Source organism: Scyliorhinus canicula, chromosome 1 (assembly GCF_902713615.1).
Source record: "Scyliorhinus canicula chromosome 1, sScyCan1.1, whole genome shotgun sequence".
Lineage (NCBI taxonomy): Eukaryota > Metazoa > Chordata > Chondrichthyes > Carcharhiniformes > Scyliorhinidae > Scyliorhinus > Scyliorhinus canicula.
In genome coordinates this window covers 260981581-260998539 of record NC_052146.1, presented here as the reverse complement: position 1 = coordinate 260998539, position 16959 = coordinate 260981581, and the positions used below count along the sequence as shown (strand labels likewise).

The window sequence follows — 16959 nt, the reverse complement described above, 5'->3', positions numbered from 1 at the left end:
ATGTAGCCGCAGATGATTATTTGGCCAAAGGTGGCCCTTAGGAGGCAAATGCTGACCCTCACTCCTCGGTCTTTGATGCTGCAGTGTGGAACCATCTTGAAAATGGAACCTGATGATCTCACTATCTGCATCATTGCTTTTTAGCAGGAGAGAAGAAGAAGAATTAATCAGAGGTGCATGTCTAAGGGAGGAGCAGAACCCTCAAGACCATGGGTGGCAGGACCTCCTCCGCACAGAGAGAATGATCTCAGAGAGCCATCATTTTGTAGGCACCTTGTTAGACCCACGATCTATAGACGATGCATGTGCTACCTGCAGATGCGGAAGAACCAGTTTCACTGATGGCTGCACATGTCAAAGGAACTGGTCACTCACATATCCCACCTTCTGTAGGATTTGGTGCCACATGGACTTGGAGGGTACCTATCCTCTGTCAGTGGCAGTGAAAGTTACTGCTGCGCTCCATTTCTGCAGCAGTGGTGCCTTCCAAGGCTCCAAAGGCAAACTGTGTGGGATCTCACAAGCCTCCATCCACAAATGCATCCAGGAGATCACAGATGTCGTTTATGCTAAGGCACACAATTTTGTCAAATTTGACAGAGATCAGGCGAGTGCTGGGATTAGCTCAGATTTGTAGTCAGCCTCCTTATGGGTGCCAAGGGCCCCTGGCTAATTCCTTGAGGAGAAGGTGCAGCTGGGGTGACAGCAAGATGTCATGCCTCATCTTGCATTGACACTGATGGATGCAGCTACTGCTTCAGTGATGGAGTGCAGCTCCTGCAGCAGTGCAAGTCCAATGCTTTGGTCCAAAGTCTCCTCTGCAGCTGCCATCCTACCAGTTTTGACCTCAACGCAATGGCAAGCTGGTGGTATCACCTGAAACTGACTCCTCCATTAAGCCTTGAAATCTCAGGAGTGCAGTAGACTTCCCTTCCTGATGTTTCCGAGATGGTCTTTGCAGTTTCAGCAACTGAGGTCACGCCAATTCCAGAGGCTAGTCATCTGACTCGGACTCAGCAGATTCCTGACCTCCAGCTGTGAGTCAGGTGAGCACCCGGACATGTCCCCGCATCCACTGCTGTGGGTCAGGTGGCTTTGTTCACTAGACTGTGACTCGGTGGATGTGTTCTTATGTAGGGCATTGGTGCTCACCACCGCAGTCATTGCCTTCCATGCTAGATTCGTCATCATGGATGAGATTCTTCACCCAGAGCAAGGGGTTGAGGACTTTGTCGGGCTTCCACTGCATCCAGTTGGCACTCGAGAGAGGGGGGCAGCATATTTACTCTCTTTAGAAGCTATGGCTTTTCAGCAGCTTTCAATCTCTTAGAGAGTGCTAGCTCTGTGCAGGGACATCCTGTAAATGTGGCACCCGGATTTCAAGCACAGCGGGCGAATCAGAGGCCAGTGATTTGATGTGAAACCCATGCCTCTAACGTTTATCCACCAAGGTGTGCACAGTACGGGGTGAAAAGCCGCCATTGCCATCAGCGGGTCTGCCTTCCGACTTTGCTGATTTCATGGGGAATCCGGTCAAACACACACAGACATAGATATTTTAAATAGCAGGGTTATGGTTCTGTTCAGTATTTTAGTCCAAGTCTCCTAAGCCAAAACTGTACGTTGTAATATTAGTAACACATTTGCTTGTACAATCTCCGTTCTTGACCATCTTAATAAAGATGGCTTCCATCAGACAGAAATCTGGAATAATTAAAACATAATCTTTCAGGAAAGCATAGATAATTTTAATTAAACTATATTTGTATTGTTAAATATTGGTAACAAGGTACAGCTTTAAGTGGATTTAATTTAGTATTTCTGTGTAAGAAGAGTTAGATTCATGTCAGACAAAGGTGTTTCTATGTGTGGAGCTTTGGTCAGTTCAAGCTATGCTTCTATTGTGCTCAGAGAGGGTTGCGGCATGAAAAATAAACAAGCTTGGAGAAGTAAAACGTTGTCGCTGAGCAACAAGGGCAACCTTTAGGGTAGTAAGGGGCGCGATTCTCCGCACCCCATGCCGGGTGGGAGAATCGCGGGAGGGCCGGGCAAATCACCCCACCCCCCAAAAATGGTGTTTCGCGTTTTTCGACAGGCCGCTCGGAGAATCGCTGGTCGCCGTTTCTCATGGCGATCGGCGATTCTCCGGCCCGGATGGGCCAAGCGGCCTGCTCAACCCGACCGGTTCACACCGGCGCCAACCACACCTGGTCGCTGCCGGCGTGAACAGCGCGCGACAGGTGAGTGTGGGGCCTTTGGGGGGCGAAGGAAGGATCGGGCACCACGGGCGTGCTCAGCAGATGTCTGGCCCGCGAACGGTGCCCACCGATCATCATGCCGGAGTCTGTAAACAACGTACTCTTTTCCCTCCGCCGCCCCGCAACATCAAGCCGCCATGTCTTGAGGGGTAGCGGAGGGGAAGACGGCAACCGCGCATGCGCGGGCTGACGTCACTTGGGCGCCGTCGGCCGTGTCAAGGCCGGGCGCTCGGGATTCACGCGGCGCCGCTCCTAGCCTCCCCGGGGGGGTGAGGAGATAGGGGGCGAACAGCGGCCTCCGATGCCGGAGTGAAACACTCTGGGTTTCACTGCGGCATCGGCACTCAGTCTCCCGTTGGGAGAATCGCACCCAAGGTTTTTGAGATAATATTTTTAACCAAATTCATAGCGATTGGTAATCGAAAGCTAGAGAAGGAACATCTATGGAACCTTTACTAGAAGAAAAGCCGTACCATGGAGTAATGGTGAAGAAAAACAAATGCGGAAACTTAAAGAACAGCTAGTTAAAGAAACTAGAGAAATGAAGATAAGTTTCCAAGAAGTCTGAAGTCAAAGGAACAGAGGAAATAGAGATTAGAAACGGATACTGATCAGTAAAGCCACAGAGCGTTGAAAAGGAATTGGATCCTCAGAGGCCAGAAAGATATCCAAATTAGTTCTAAGGTTTGTGATATATTACTAGTTTGTGAGACTGTTGTAACCTGCACAGATCCTATCCGGTAGGGACAATTGGTTACCCCATGGATATTGGGGAATATGAGTTCACTCCATAAGTGGGCGGGGCAACTGTTAAGTAGAGCTGGCCAGTTAGGTAGCAGCTAGAGAAGACCAGCAGTGAAGTACTGGTGCTGTGCAAATCTCAACATAAATAAAGTTAAGTTTCGATTGACTCACAAACGTAGGGGCTGGTTTAGCACAGTGGGCTAAACAGCTGGCTTGTAATGCAGAACAAGGCCAGCAGCGTGGGTTCAATTCCTGTCCCGGCCTCGCCGAACAGGTGCCGGAATGTGGCGATTCGGGGCTTTTCACAGTAACTTCATTGAAGCCTACATGTGACATTAAGCGATTATTATTATTAAACTTGTGGTGGACTCTTCGTAGCCCCCGCAAAAGAGACGTTATTTTAAATAGTTATGTAAATCAGTGGCTGGATCTTGGAGTTGGTTTAAAAGTATTTAAGACAAAGGAAGCCTGAATGGAGAGTTGGAAAACCTGGATCTGGATTCCTTATTAAAACAGTGGAGCGGAAGCTTTGTTTGACAGAATAATTGGAAAACCTGGAGCGTATTCTTAATGATGGAAAACATTGTTTAAAAGAGGATTCTAAATCATGGGCATGATCGGTTCAGTGACATTGGCCATTTGGTGTCAGAGTGGGGTGTTATCTTTGAAAACAATTTAAGTTTGTGAAGCTAAAAGGGGGAGTAAAAGAGTATTGTACTATAATCAAACTTTTCACATTGAATAAATGTTTTTTTCTTGTTGTTAAAAACTATTTACCAGTCCTGTGACTCTGCTTCTCTACATTTTCTTAGAAAAGTAAAATGTTATGGTCTTCTGATCCAGAGGTCCATTCCAGGTATTCCCATCATGCAGTAGCACCAACAAAAAAATCCACATTTGACATTATTTCAACATTCCTGAAAATGGGACTCACAGCTTCTTTGTAAAGTTCACTCCTAGGCATTACTTTGCTTAAATGAAAGTGATGACTCCGAATGGTGCCCTGAAAATAAGGACTTTCAGTTCACTCTGATATCACAGTTTTCATTACTTGCATTACATATTACTAACACATGGTCGGCAGCAGTTCAAGCCAGGACAATTAGGGATGGGCAATCAATGTTGGTCTAGCCATCAACGCCAACACCCCATGAAAGAATGGACAAATATACACAATTACCCCAGATATTTGATGGCTTTTCTTCATAATATGTTTGTTGCATCATGGTGTTGTAAAGAGTTCATTGAAAAAAGCTTGCCCAGTATGTCAGTTTTCTAACAGTCTTTGAGGCTAATAAATTGCATAGTATTTTGGAAGAGAAAATAAAGCAGTTGAGAGGGATCTATATTTTTGGATTATTTCTGTCTGATTTTGGGTTGAGCCTGGGCCCTGGTTGTAGGACTATAACTCCCAGCATTCCGGGGGCTTTAGGACAAGCACAAGCGAGGGCCGCACATGCTCTGTTCTGGGTTTGCTTTGATGCCTGCTCAGAGAGGATGTGAAAGCGTAACCAAGGGACTGTGTGTGTGGCAGGAGGAGAGAACCCATGTGACAAGAGCCCACATGATAAGATTTGGAAGAAGAAGGTTGGCAGCAGTCAATGACCATAGCACAGCTGAAGAGCTGGAGTATAGACTTTGGAATGCAGCCTGGCAAATACTGTTGGATACATTCTTGGTCAAGGAGATTGAGTGGCTTGGGGATAAGCAGTTGTTGAGGCAGCCTGACAGGTCACAGCAGGCAAGAGGGCTTCCAGGCTGAGTTAGTGCTCTTATTGAGGGAAATCAGAGACCAAATCCTTGAAGGAGAAGAGCTGCATCTCTCATGAGGAAGACAGAGTTCTAAGTATATACTTGTGTGATTCAGACTGATCACTAAAATCTGGGTGGACTGCCGAAAAATTTGTGGGTTCTGTTTTGCTTGTGTTTGCCGCTTGTGTTTGCCATTTGGTGTGTAGTTTGTGGTTTGTGCTTGACCATAGTTTGCCCCTTAATTCATGATTACTTCATGTCAATTCTGGATATTAAGGTGTAAGATAAACAGTATTGAGTGCTTTATTGTATAGTGAAGCATGTCTTCGGATTGTTTAAAGCCATGGAATTTTGTGACTGCACTTTTAATCAGCAACTGCGATTGCAAATTTCGTCTTCTTTACAACAAAATGTACAAGTCCCTGACTGCTTCCTATTTATTGCTATTTCCTATCGCATGAACAAAATGTTGTGACTGCTTATTGACAGGAGTCTAAAGCTATTGTTTTTTAAGATAATATTACTGTGTTAAGTAACAGACAACATTGTGTTAAACACTTACAAAATGATTTCTAAATAATGCTATCCTCATTCTGTTTCAAACTGGACAATTGATGTGACAGTGCTTCATCTATAATAAGTCAAGAAAACAAACTCACCGTACTTTCAGTCATGATTCTAATCTTATGTAATCAAGACCATTTTCAAAGGTCTCAACTGCAATCAATTTTGTTAGAGAAAGGTTTCCGAATTGTGAAGATGGCCAAAGAAGAAAGCCAATTTAGAGGCAGGGGATGAGTGCATTGCAAACACATCGGGCGCGATCGAATGGCCGCGGGAAAGCGGCTGGCCATGGCGCAGCGTGGCCGGTAGAAGCCAGGAGACTCCGCTCTCGGGATCTACCCGGCCCGCAATGCTCTTGTGATCTGACGTGATCTCGCAAAACGATGCGATTGATCACTTTTTCACAAATCTGCATATTGTGAGAGTAAGTCTTACTTTAATATGCAGTTTCTCGAGGTACCGGAGATGTTGTGATCAAACGGAGACCAGGCGGAACGGCACTTGTTTGGGTCTCCCAGGGGCCCCCAGGTGCATGCCCTTTGGGCAGGGTGGTGCCCTGACACTGTGGGTGTCACTTGGGCACCCTGGCACAGCCAGTCTGGCACCATGGCAGTGCACAGCCAGCCTGGCACCATGGAAGTGCCAACCTGGCACCCTGGCAGTGCCAACCTGGAACCCTGGCAGGGCTAGCCTGGGTGCCAGCCAGGCACTGCCAAGGTGCATAGGGGTCAATGCCAGGGTGCCACAGTGGCATTTTCTAGATCATGGCACAGATGTTGGGGGGGTACCCGTTGGGGCTTGAAGGGGTTGGGCTCACTTGGGAGGGCAAGTTCTTGGTATGCCATTTAAAGATGGTGTCCTGATCTCTTGCTACACTGAGGTGCTCCGGCGAGGGAGCTCCTCAGTGCAGAGAATGGTGCTATGTGTGACCTCAGCCACGCGTTCCCCGCTGAGGCCCCCTATCAAAGTGAGCGCCGGGAAACACGCGCGCACTATGGACTTTGTTCCCATTTAGTTAATTTGAGCCCAATGTGTTATGACATTTTAACAGAGCAAAGTAGAACTTGTTACATTCTAAAGGATGGTTATTTCTCACATTTTATAATTACAAACAATATTAAATAAGAACAAAAATGTCCTCAAATATTTTGTAAAATAGGCTGTTATGTAGTATTTTGGTTAGATCAACTGCAAAATTGTATTGAGTTCTAGTCATTTATCCTGTTGCCTGTTCCAGATATCGAAGAACAAGAGAGATATTCAAATTAAATTCAATGCCCTTCTATTCTTGATCCAGGGATGCTACATCACAAATGGGGAGACCCACAGGAAGCCACTCACTGCCTCCACCTTGCTGTCTACTGCCCTCTCGCTTTCCTATGCTCGCTGGTAACTGCTTTCCTGAGACCCCAATCCCACCCCAGTTACCTGAATCCAGAGAAACCTCAGCAATCCTCCAGTTTGGCCCAAACGCAGTACGGCAGTGGCTAACACACAGTACCACTGCCAGTATTGAACATCTGCCAGCCTCTAATTAGCCAGCAGCACTAGGACGTCGAATATCCATTCCACATGAGATGGTTCTGCAATTTGATGTCCCTTTTAGAGTCTCGCACACAAGCAGGATTCCCACTGCCAATTAGACACTTTATTCCATTGGGTCTCCAGGTGATTAGGTTGATGAAAGTGCCACTAGATATCATCCATGGAGATAGGGGGCGGGATTCTCTCAGCCCTGGGCCGGGCCGGAGAATCCCCGCGACCAGGCCACGCCGCCCCGACGCTGGCACGCGATACTCCGCTCTGCCGAGAATCGGCACCGGTGTGGTGCCGGTCACAGCCCGCTCTACGTGGCCAGCCCACCAATTCTCAGGTCGGGATGGGCCGAGCGGCCCTCGTGGAAATGCTGAATCCCACCGGCGCTGGCCACGCCTGCTCTCAGCTGGCGGGAACTTGGCGTTGAAGGGTTGGGTGGTGGCCTGTGGGGGGGGGGGGGGGGGGGGGGGCCCTCCGATGCGGCCTGGCCTGCGATCAGGGCCCACCGGTCGGTGGGCTGGCCTCTCAAGGCTGGGGGACTAATTTCCTACCTGCCAGCCCCTATAGTCCTGTGTCATGTTGCGTTGGGGCCGGCGTGTTGAAGGACGCCATTGCGCATGTGCGCGTTGGCGCCAGGACCACTGCGCATGCGCGGATCCCCCGGCGCCCAGTTCGTGCCGGGATTGACAGCTGGAGCGGCGTGAACCACTCCAGTGCCATTCTGGCCCCCTGTAGGAGCTGAATGGAGTTCAGAGAAGAAGCATAAGACTGATCGTAGCATCAGAAGAGTGAATTATGAGGAAAGATTGGAGAAACTGGAGTACATATTCATCCTTGGCACCCTGGCACAGAGCTTGACATTCCTAGCATGTGAAGCATTGTTCGATTAGCATTAATCACAAAATAAAACATCTCACGGTAGCATGGTGGTTAGCATCAATGCTTTACAGCTCCAGGGTCCCAGTTTCGATTCTCGGCTGGGTCACTGTCTGTGTGGAGTCTGCACGTCCTCCCCGTGTGTGCGTGGGTTTCCTCCGGGTGCTCCGGTTTCCTCCCACAGTCCAAAGATGTGCGGGTTAGGTGGATTGGCCATGCTAAATTGCCCGTAGTGTAAGGTTAATGGGGGGATTGTTGGGTTATGGGTATACGGGTTACGTGGGTTTAAGTAGGGTGATCATTGTTCGGCACAACATCGAGGGCCGAAGGGCCTGTTCTGTGCTGTACTGTTCTATGTTCAGCCTAGCAAAGGGGTAACTGAGAGGTATACCTATATAATCAACAATACATATGTCGACAAATTGTATGGAATATTATGGTGCCCACCGAAGTGAGCTTAGTGGCTGGAGGGGCCCTGGAATTGTATAGGAGCAGCTCCAATGACAGAAACTGATGGTGGAACTAAACAGCAAGTGTGAAGGCAGCAGGGAGGTGAACCTGCATGACTTCTGTGGTAATTCAATTAAGATTGTTGAAAAGGCAGTTTAGAAACATTTGCATGCTACTGAACACAATTAAATGTACCTTTTGGGATTAAGTGCGCAGGAATCACAGGCTGTCAGATCACTGACCAGTGACAAAGCTGGTGGTGTTGAAGTGAGCTGGTTGGCCAAAGTGGCAGGTCAGCTATTTTGCAGCTGCCTTCCACAGGAGACCAGGAGGAGTTCAGAATATTGCAGTCTCAAGGGTATAAATTCGTGGTGACAGCATGTTAGTACAGGCTGAGGGGCATAGATCAAAGCAGGCATGATTGTGCAGGCAGAGGGGAATAGGTCACAGGGGAAGGGTTTGATGGTACAGGCTGAGGCATGTAGATTGTCATTTTAAATCCAGGGGTTTCCCGCTGTGGGCAGCCCCACGCTGTCGGGAAATCCCCGGGCTTGGGTGCACTGCCGGCGTAACAGAGAATCCCGGCACACCCATGTGAGTGCAAGACAAAAATCTTTGACAACATGTGTCTTTTTTCAGCAATGCTCAATTTTAATATTATTGGACAGTGAATAGCGAAAGAACAGCACTGAGGGAGGTGACTGGAGGCACCTGAGACTCCATTATCAGAGAGGCTGGTGCAGCAAAAGGGCCTGTTTCTGCCACGTAATTGGATGGGCAGAGCACACTACTTCCCTTAATTGGACAGACACGTTCTGCCCTTTAAGTATACTTTCTGTTTTGTCTGCATTAATTACTTCCTCCTATAATTTTTCATAACAAATTCCTATGATCACATTCATAATGAGCTTTGTCTAAGCACACCAAGCTAATTGCCCAATTTGGCCACTGATTGTGCAATTCTCTGTTAAATCACCTTATTGTTTTCTCAGTAAGATATTAGTTTACTTTAGTTGTTAAAAAAACATACATTTTTTGCAATAACACAAAGAAAGATGCAGAAAGATCGCGCAACTGCAATGCAATGATCATCAGGTAATCTGCTTTCAGTGATGTTGGCAAACAAATAGATGTTCACCAGGACACCAATGACAATAATGCCATGAAGTGTTTTAGGTTCACCTCACTAGACAGATATGGGGCGGGATTCTCCCGTACCCAGCGGGGCGGGGGTCCAGCCTGGACGGAGTGGCACGAACCACTCCGGCGTCGGGCCACCCCAAAGCTGTGGAATCCTCCGCACCTTCAGGGGCTAGGCCGGCGCCGGAGTGGGCCAGGTCAACGTGGAGGCACCCCCAAGGCCAGATCGCCCCGCCCACCCCCCCAGGACCCCGGAGCCCGCCCGCGCTGCCAGGTCCCACCGGTAAGGGACCTAGTCTAATTTACACCGGCGGGACTGGCAAAGAACCACCGGGAGAATCGCCAGGGGGGGGGGGGGGCGCTGCAAGCGGCCGCCGACTGGCACGGCGTGATTCCCGCCACCACCGTATCTCCGGTGCCGGAGAATTCGGCGGCCGGCAGGGACGGGATTCACGCCCCCCCCCCCCGGCGATTCTCCGACCCGGCAGGGGGTCGGAGAATCCCGCCCATGGATCTTGGTTTAACATCTCTTCCAATGGACCACGCCTGCAACAATACAGCATTTCCTCAGTACTGCATTGAAGTGTCAATCTATATAATGTGAAAATTGTTTTACATTCAAACGCAGTAACTAAATATCTTTATGGTATTATGATTGTTATGTAATGATTGTTATGGTGAGAATAAAATATATAAAGCCAAATTTGAACAACAATTTTATTCCATGTTCATTTTAGGATCAATAAACCCATCTGTTTTCTTTTCATGTAATTGCTACAGACAGAATGTATTTGCTGTCTTACTGCCTATAATCAATAAATTTTGTATGGAAAGAGGTGTGTCTTTTCTTATCCTTGAAATGTGTATTCTAGTTAAATAATTTAGCATCACATTTTGATGAGTTTAAAATAAAGGAGGTTATTTATTCTCACGCATTTACCCCGAAATAACGTAATGTGACACATTTGCACAGATAGACAGATATTGGATACAGATAAAGATTTTAAAAACACTTTTGTAGATTTCAGTTAATTCAGTTTCTGATTTCTGATTTCCAATCTCCCATTTGGCAGGCCCTTGATTTCTTGAATAGGTTCCATTATTTAAAGTTGAAACAAGGACCTTGTGAGGCTTCTTGCAGTCGAATATCTGGATCGTTGGTTCTCAGGTGACATTTGAAACTAGAGCAGGTTGAGTACTTTGCTACTTGATGACTTGCAGCTACTTGCAGTGTCTGGTTCGCAGCTGACTTACAACTCATGGTCCTGGAGTTATAGGGTTTCAGTATTTGAAACTAGTTTCCGTCACATGACTGACTGGTGGGTTAACACTTCTGAGGTCCATCCAGTCAAATTTGGATGGGAGAGGCCATTGTGATACAATAGGAAGTTGATATTGGCCATTGAGTTTCAATCTTCCCTATTGTCCAGTATGAAACATGGGACAAGGCAGTCTACAAATTCTATACAGCAGAATTTTCCTATTTTTCTCGCCATGTTTTCCAGCGCTTTGATAAAGATATATGTGAGTCTAGCTTCGGCGGGAACAGTGAGAGATGGAGGGGTGCGTTACGCACTGAATTATGTTTACATTTGTATTTGTATCTTTTGTTGTTATAAAACCATAAATGCCTTCATGAAATGTTTGTTAAAAAAAGTGTTAGTAGAGTAAGAAGTCTTACAACACCAAAAGGTTTGTTTCAAACACGAGCTTTCGGAGCACTGCTTGTCACACGCCAACCTTCCAGGGTGTGAACCTCGTTATGTCACTGGAAGGGGGAGGTAGGATCACGTCTCAAGATCATGCTGGCGAGCTTCTCGTTTTTGGCCTCTCAAGACTTTGCTTCCACGTTGCCATTTGCTCCTGCAGCATACATGGGTGCAAAATCCGGGCCATATTCTGGAGTTGTTGGCCCATCCTTAAATAACAAGCTGTGTGAATTTCACAAATCCATGGAATGTACCCTTAGCTATGTCAATTTTTAATTAGATATTTGCCAGAGATTTGATACTGTCTGCAGTCCAAATGCCAGAAATCATGTAATTTGTGACAATCATCCTAACAGCTTGCTTGTGTTCAATTTTAAAAAGTATTGACTGAAAGTTCATAATAAGATATATCTGCAATGGACATTACACTAAAATATATCAGAACAAGCCAAATTATCATTTGATGTTTTTAAAATGGGAGGTTAAGCATTGAAATTGTTTTTATTAGCAAAATAAAACAATGTTGTTTGTTTTATTATGTACATTATTGAAAGGCTGTGCTAGCTATATTTTGTAAGAACCATTAAATTCAATAGCTATTAAGCAACGCAAAAGCCAATAATCATTCACATTTGTGGTGGTAATTGTGCATCAAGCCTGAGACTGTCAGCTGCAAAGACAGGGAGCTGAATTTTACCAGCTCTCTGGAGATGGGCTGGGAACTGGGAGGGCTGATAAAATGGCAGTTGAAGAACGAGAGCCTGACACATCTTGTCACTGCAGCATATTACAGGCAGCAGAAACCTCAGTAAGTGCAGCAACCCACTGGGTGGTCAATTGTGGAAATTAAGGGCCAACCCTTGCCTCTTCTAGAAATTTGCCTTCACCGGGAGAGGCCACCTAAGATGGCATCCTGCATAGGATGCTGGGAGAATTGGTCAAGTTTAAGGACAAGCGGGCTGTGACTCAAATAAACATTGATTAGCAAGCTGCAGCTAGACTTTATATTACACAGGGAAAATGCCATCTCCAGGCCACCCCAGGTACAATAGAACTACCCTGTTAATCACACTTGTTTACCAGACACAGCAACACTTAAACTCCTTGGACGCGATTCCCCAAACCCACGCTGGGCCAGAGAATCGGCGCAACCATGCCATGCCGCCCTGATGCCAGCGCGCTATTCTCCGAGGTGCAGAGAATTGGCACCATTTGCGCCGGCGCGTTTGGCCGGGCCGCTGATTCTCCGGCCTGGATGGGCCGAGCGGAAAAACCAGAGTCCCGCCGGCGTCGTAGGGGCCAGAATCGCCAATGCCTGCGCCCGTTTCGCGCCGTCATGAAACTCGACTGTTCATGACGGCGCCGACACTCTTTCCCGCGATCGGAGAATCGCGCCCCTTATTTGGAAGGGCTTACCTGCCTCAACACTTGCAGGCATGACAACTGAGTGCCCACCCCAAAATCGGTGTGGCAGCCCCTGACTGGACTTGATCGACCAGAATGATCGAGCCATGATCAATTGATTGGCAATGACCCAGAGACCTCCAAAAGGGCATGTAATCCAAGCAGGTTAAAAGGTGCTGCACCACCTTAGAATCTCTCTCTGCAGCCACCACAAACAACGGTGATCTTCACCGGCCACCACAAGGAGGACCATCATGCTACCAACAGAAGGAAAACCAGAGCCAGAGACAGACCAGACCAAGGGCCGGACATTGAGGACTGCAGGATTCAGCACACAGATAAAGGCCAATACCTGTCTGCTACTTGCTAGTCACTCTAAAGTTAAGTTAAGGTCTAGTATGAACTTTTAGTACTCTGTAGAATAACTTGTGTTGATGGTGTGATTAATTAACTGTAACATTGTGTGAGTGTGAATAAATACTATTTGATTTTAAAAAAGTCATTTGTCCACTGCATTTGGCTTAAAGACATACTGTGGTAGCAACAGTGTGGAGTTTGTACATTCTCCCCGTGTCGGCATGGGTTTTCTCCGGGTGCTCCGGTTTCCTCCCACAGTCCAAATATGTGCAGGTTAGGTGGATTGACCATGTTAAATTATCCCTTAGTATACAAAAGGTTAGGTGAAGTTCCTGAGTTACGGGGATGGGTGAGGTGCTCTTTCAGGGGGTTTGTGCAGAATCGATGGGCCAAATGGCCTCCTTCTTCACTGTAGTGATTCTATGATCACACTTCATTGATTCTATGATCGAACTTCTATGTTTTATGAAAGAGCCCCCTTCCTCCTCCCTGCGGCCAGGCAGGCAGGCTCATTAGAAAAAACCTTTAGCATTGGCCACCTGTGACTGTTGTCGGGCCTAGCTGCTGGCCCTCTGATTAGGCCGGCAGTTCTGGGGGGGTGAGGTGAGTGGACATCTTTAATTGGACAGTAATAACGGCTGCAGCCACTTTGTTGGCCATCGCTGGTAAAATGTGAAATGCTGGCCTATGGACCCTGCTGGCTCCTACTTCCAGTCTTGATAATGGGAGGTTTTCCAGTGGAAAATTCAGCCCAGAATGTTAACACTAAAATAGCATTCCATTTCCCTGCACTTAAAATCATTTAGTTGGCAAGTAAAAACTGCAAACAGAAAATAAACTACCATCAGAAAATAAACTACCATTCGCACAGTGAGTCAACTAATTGACTTTGATTTTAAAATTTGACAATGCCTTTCGTTAACCACATGATGATTATAGTATGCTTTTATTTGTTGTTCATTGCAAAGTCATGAACTGCAACATCATTACACTTGGCTAAGCACAGCCATAGGTTTGGGGCTGTGCATCCCTCAACAACAAACAAATTTACTATTTTTATTAGTTTTATACCTCAGTTCAAGTACTCATGACATGTAATATCACGAAGATCCACACATTATAACATGATTCAAAAAAATCGCCTCTGGAGGTTTCATTGAGTCAGTGAAATCTTATGGTCAGTCAGCTTATCTGAGCGAACCTTGTTTGTTATTAAACCTTCTGCTATCAGCAGACAGGCTTTGCTTCATCTATAAATGGGTTTCTCGGTTTGATAAGTTCAAAATTTTCTACATACAGTTCATCTTTGTAATGTGTTCACGAAAACAATCCTCGGTGAAGGTTGATAATAACAATCTACTAGTCTCCCAGAAAATTCCATCGGGGTTATCAGTCTTCTTTCCGATCTGACACAATAGGAAGCTTACAAAGTGCATTCACCACAGACAGATTCTGAGCCTAATACAACATTCACAGGCTAGGACAATTTATCCACAAGGGACAGGTTACTCCCACCCAACAGTTGACAGCAAATGGGCTGGGTTATATATTGAGGACAGGCTCCCTGTACCCCAAAGTAAATTCTTTGGGTGAACACACTTTGCTTGGCTGGCTTGCTCTGCTTTAATTTTTCCGGGTGCAGGCCCTCTAATAAGTATGAGACGGGACATCTGTTAAACCTGCCGGGGACACAGTATCCTGTAGGGCACAGGTTTTTCCCACTAGTCGTTACATCACTCATTAGTTGCTCACTTAAAGGTCTTCAATTGGGCCATAGGACAGCCCACTTATGCCTTCCCTTCGCCTGGAAAATTGAGGCAGAGGAGGATGGCCATCACCCATGGCATGCGGCTCAATTTATGGGTCCACCTGTCTTTTCTCCTGCCTCTGGGTGTAAAATTCAGCCCCATGAATCAGCGATATTACGGAAGCTCCTCTGTGAACGGAGCCTCCTTGCCTCAACTGACTCCCCGGTATCACCATCTTCACTTTCCAATGAAAAGAGGAATGGAAACAAACATTAAGTCACTAAATAGCAGAAAAAAGGAATGCTGCGCTATGACAACATGCCTGTCAGACGGTATTTAATCTTATAATCTTTATTTTATTGTCACAATAGGCTTACATTAACACTGCAATGAAGTTACTGTGAAAAGCCCCTAGTCGCCACATTCCAGCGCCACAGAGGGAGAATTCAGAATTCTCAGCTGGTATGGGAATTGAACCCACGCTGCTGGCATTGTTCTGCATCACAAACCAGCTGTCTAGCCCACTGAGCTAAACCAGCCCGCTTCAACTACAGAGACTGGGTTTGAGCATAATGCTGAATGAGCCACTTGGAACAGACTTCGAAAACAATGGATAATAAAAAAGTCAACACAATCCCTCAATTATTATTAAGTAAACAAATCAGATTCTGGTCACGTGGCCATATATCGTTGTATAAAACAAGTTTGAGTTAGGTTTAACAATCACTCCAATGGTCAAAATTCTTACACCAATTGTTTTGAATCCCTTATCTCATTGCTTTTTACGATTCGGAAATAGAAGGACTTTTTTTTTCCTATTTCAGTACAAAGTCCCAATTTTTGTTAAAACCCAATGTGAAATGAGTCTTTAGGATAAAAACAGGACTTGTGTGACAAAAATGCAAGTGTATTCTTAATATTAATTAACCGTTAGATAACTGGGAACTTGCTTGAAGCAATTGTGGGATTGAAAACTGACTTTATGAATTGGCTTTATTAAAAATACTGATGTAATCCTTAAATTGCCTTCAATAGAATTAAACTCAGTTAAAACAGGTTACAAAAATTGAATGCATGCTTGAAATATTTAGAATTGTTCAAAGTTTTCTAACATGTTTCTAAAATTTTATATATAATGGCTGTGAATCGATCAGTGGACTGAAAAACTTTCTTCCATTTGACTAGGTACAGACTGTGGGCCATGGAAATCACTAATAACAAATAGGTGCACATGCATGGGTTTCTCTCATGCATCACCTGGTGGGGATATAAATAGTGACAGAGACAGAACCTTCTTCACCAAGGAAATTGGCCACATCAGCTGAACCCGAAGTGGGAAAAGTGTCAGGAATGAAATAACTATCTCCCCTATGAGCACTCCACCCTTGGAGGGTGTCACGGTGATTGAGATAACACATTTTACTGCCTAACTTGGATCCAAGTGATCTTATTGGGTCCTTTGCATCTCTTGCAATTGACAGAATTAATCAAAATAAAACAGTCAAGACTTCTTCAGCTGATATAATTGGGCCAAATATTGTTTTCCAATTAGTTGGAAACAAAAACAGACTTCAAGAAATAAGTGTTTCAACCAATTAAATAAAGGGTTTTTAATTAGGTAGATTAGTCAAGAGAGACAGATTAAATTGTGGAAAGAAAAACATAAAATATGCGTAAATTGACTGAATAATTGATTTAAAAAACAGTTAGATAATGAACGATAAATATACAAATGATTTTATTTTGGGATTTTTCATAACCGAGCCTGTGTTCTCTCGAGTTTTGAAGTGTGAGAGGTGATTTCATTGAAACCTGCACAATATTTAAAGGGCTAGACAAGGTAGATGCAGGTAAGATATTTCCCTTGGTTGGGGAGTCAAGAACCAGGGGACACAATTTCAAAATAAGGGGAAGCCACTTAGGGCTGAGATAAGGAGAATTTATTTACTTAGAGGCCTGTGAATCTTTGGAATTCTCTACCCCAGAGGGCTGTGGAAGCCCAGTTATCGAGAATGTTTAAAGTAGAGATTGACAGATTTCGAAATGCGAAAGATGTAAAGAGATATGAGGATAGTATGGGAAAAAGACATTGAAATGGATAATCGGCCATGATCATATTAAATGGCGGAACATGCTCAAAGGGCTGAATGGCCTACTCCTGCTCATGTCCATGTTAATGATATTTTGGCAATAAACCAGTTTCTGATATCTCAGCAGCAGTATAAGTGCAATGTTTAAAATGTACGTTCTCCATCAGTATGCCTTCAAAACAAAAGCTACAAAACATTATTATTTAACTGACACTATTTATAATTTTCTTTTGATTTATTCCCCTTTATTCCCCTCAGCCATATAGTTCCGTTAGTGGCAGCAACCCTCTGGTACTCTACCTAATTAACCTTTATTTATGTGCGGGTCCAA

The 16959-nt window shown here is 45.4% G+C and overlaps 1 protein-coding gene across 3 annotated transcripts in view; it reads right to left on the bottom strand.

The window, feature by feature from the left end:
* Positions 1 to 16959, bottom strand: part of kcnh1a (potassium voltage-gated channel, subfamily H (eag-related), member 1a) — a 415016-nt gene that overhangs the window by 32896 nt on the left and 365161 nt on the right. The window lies entirely within an intron of this gene.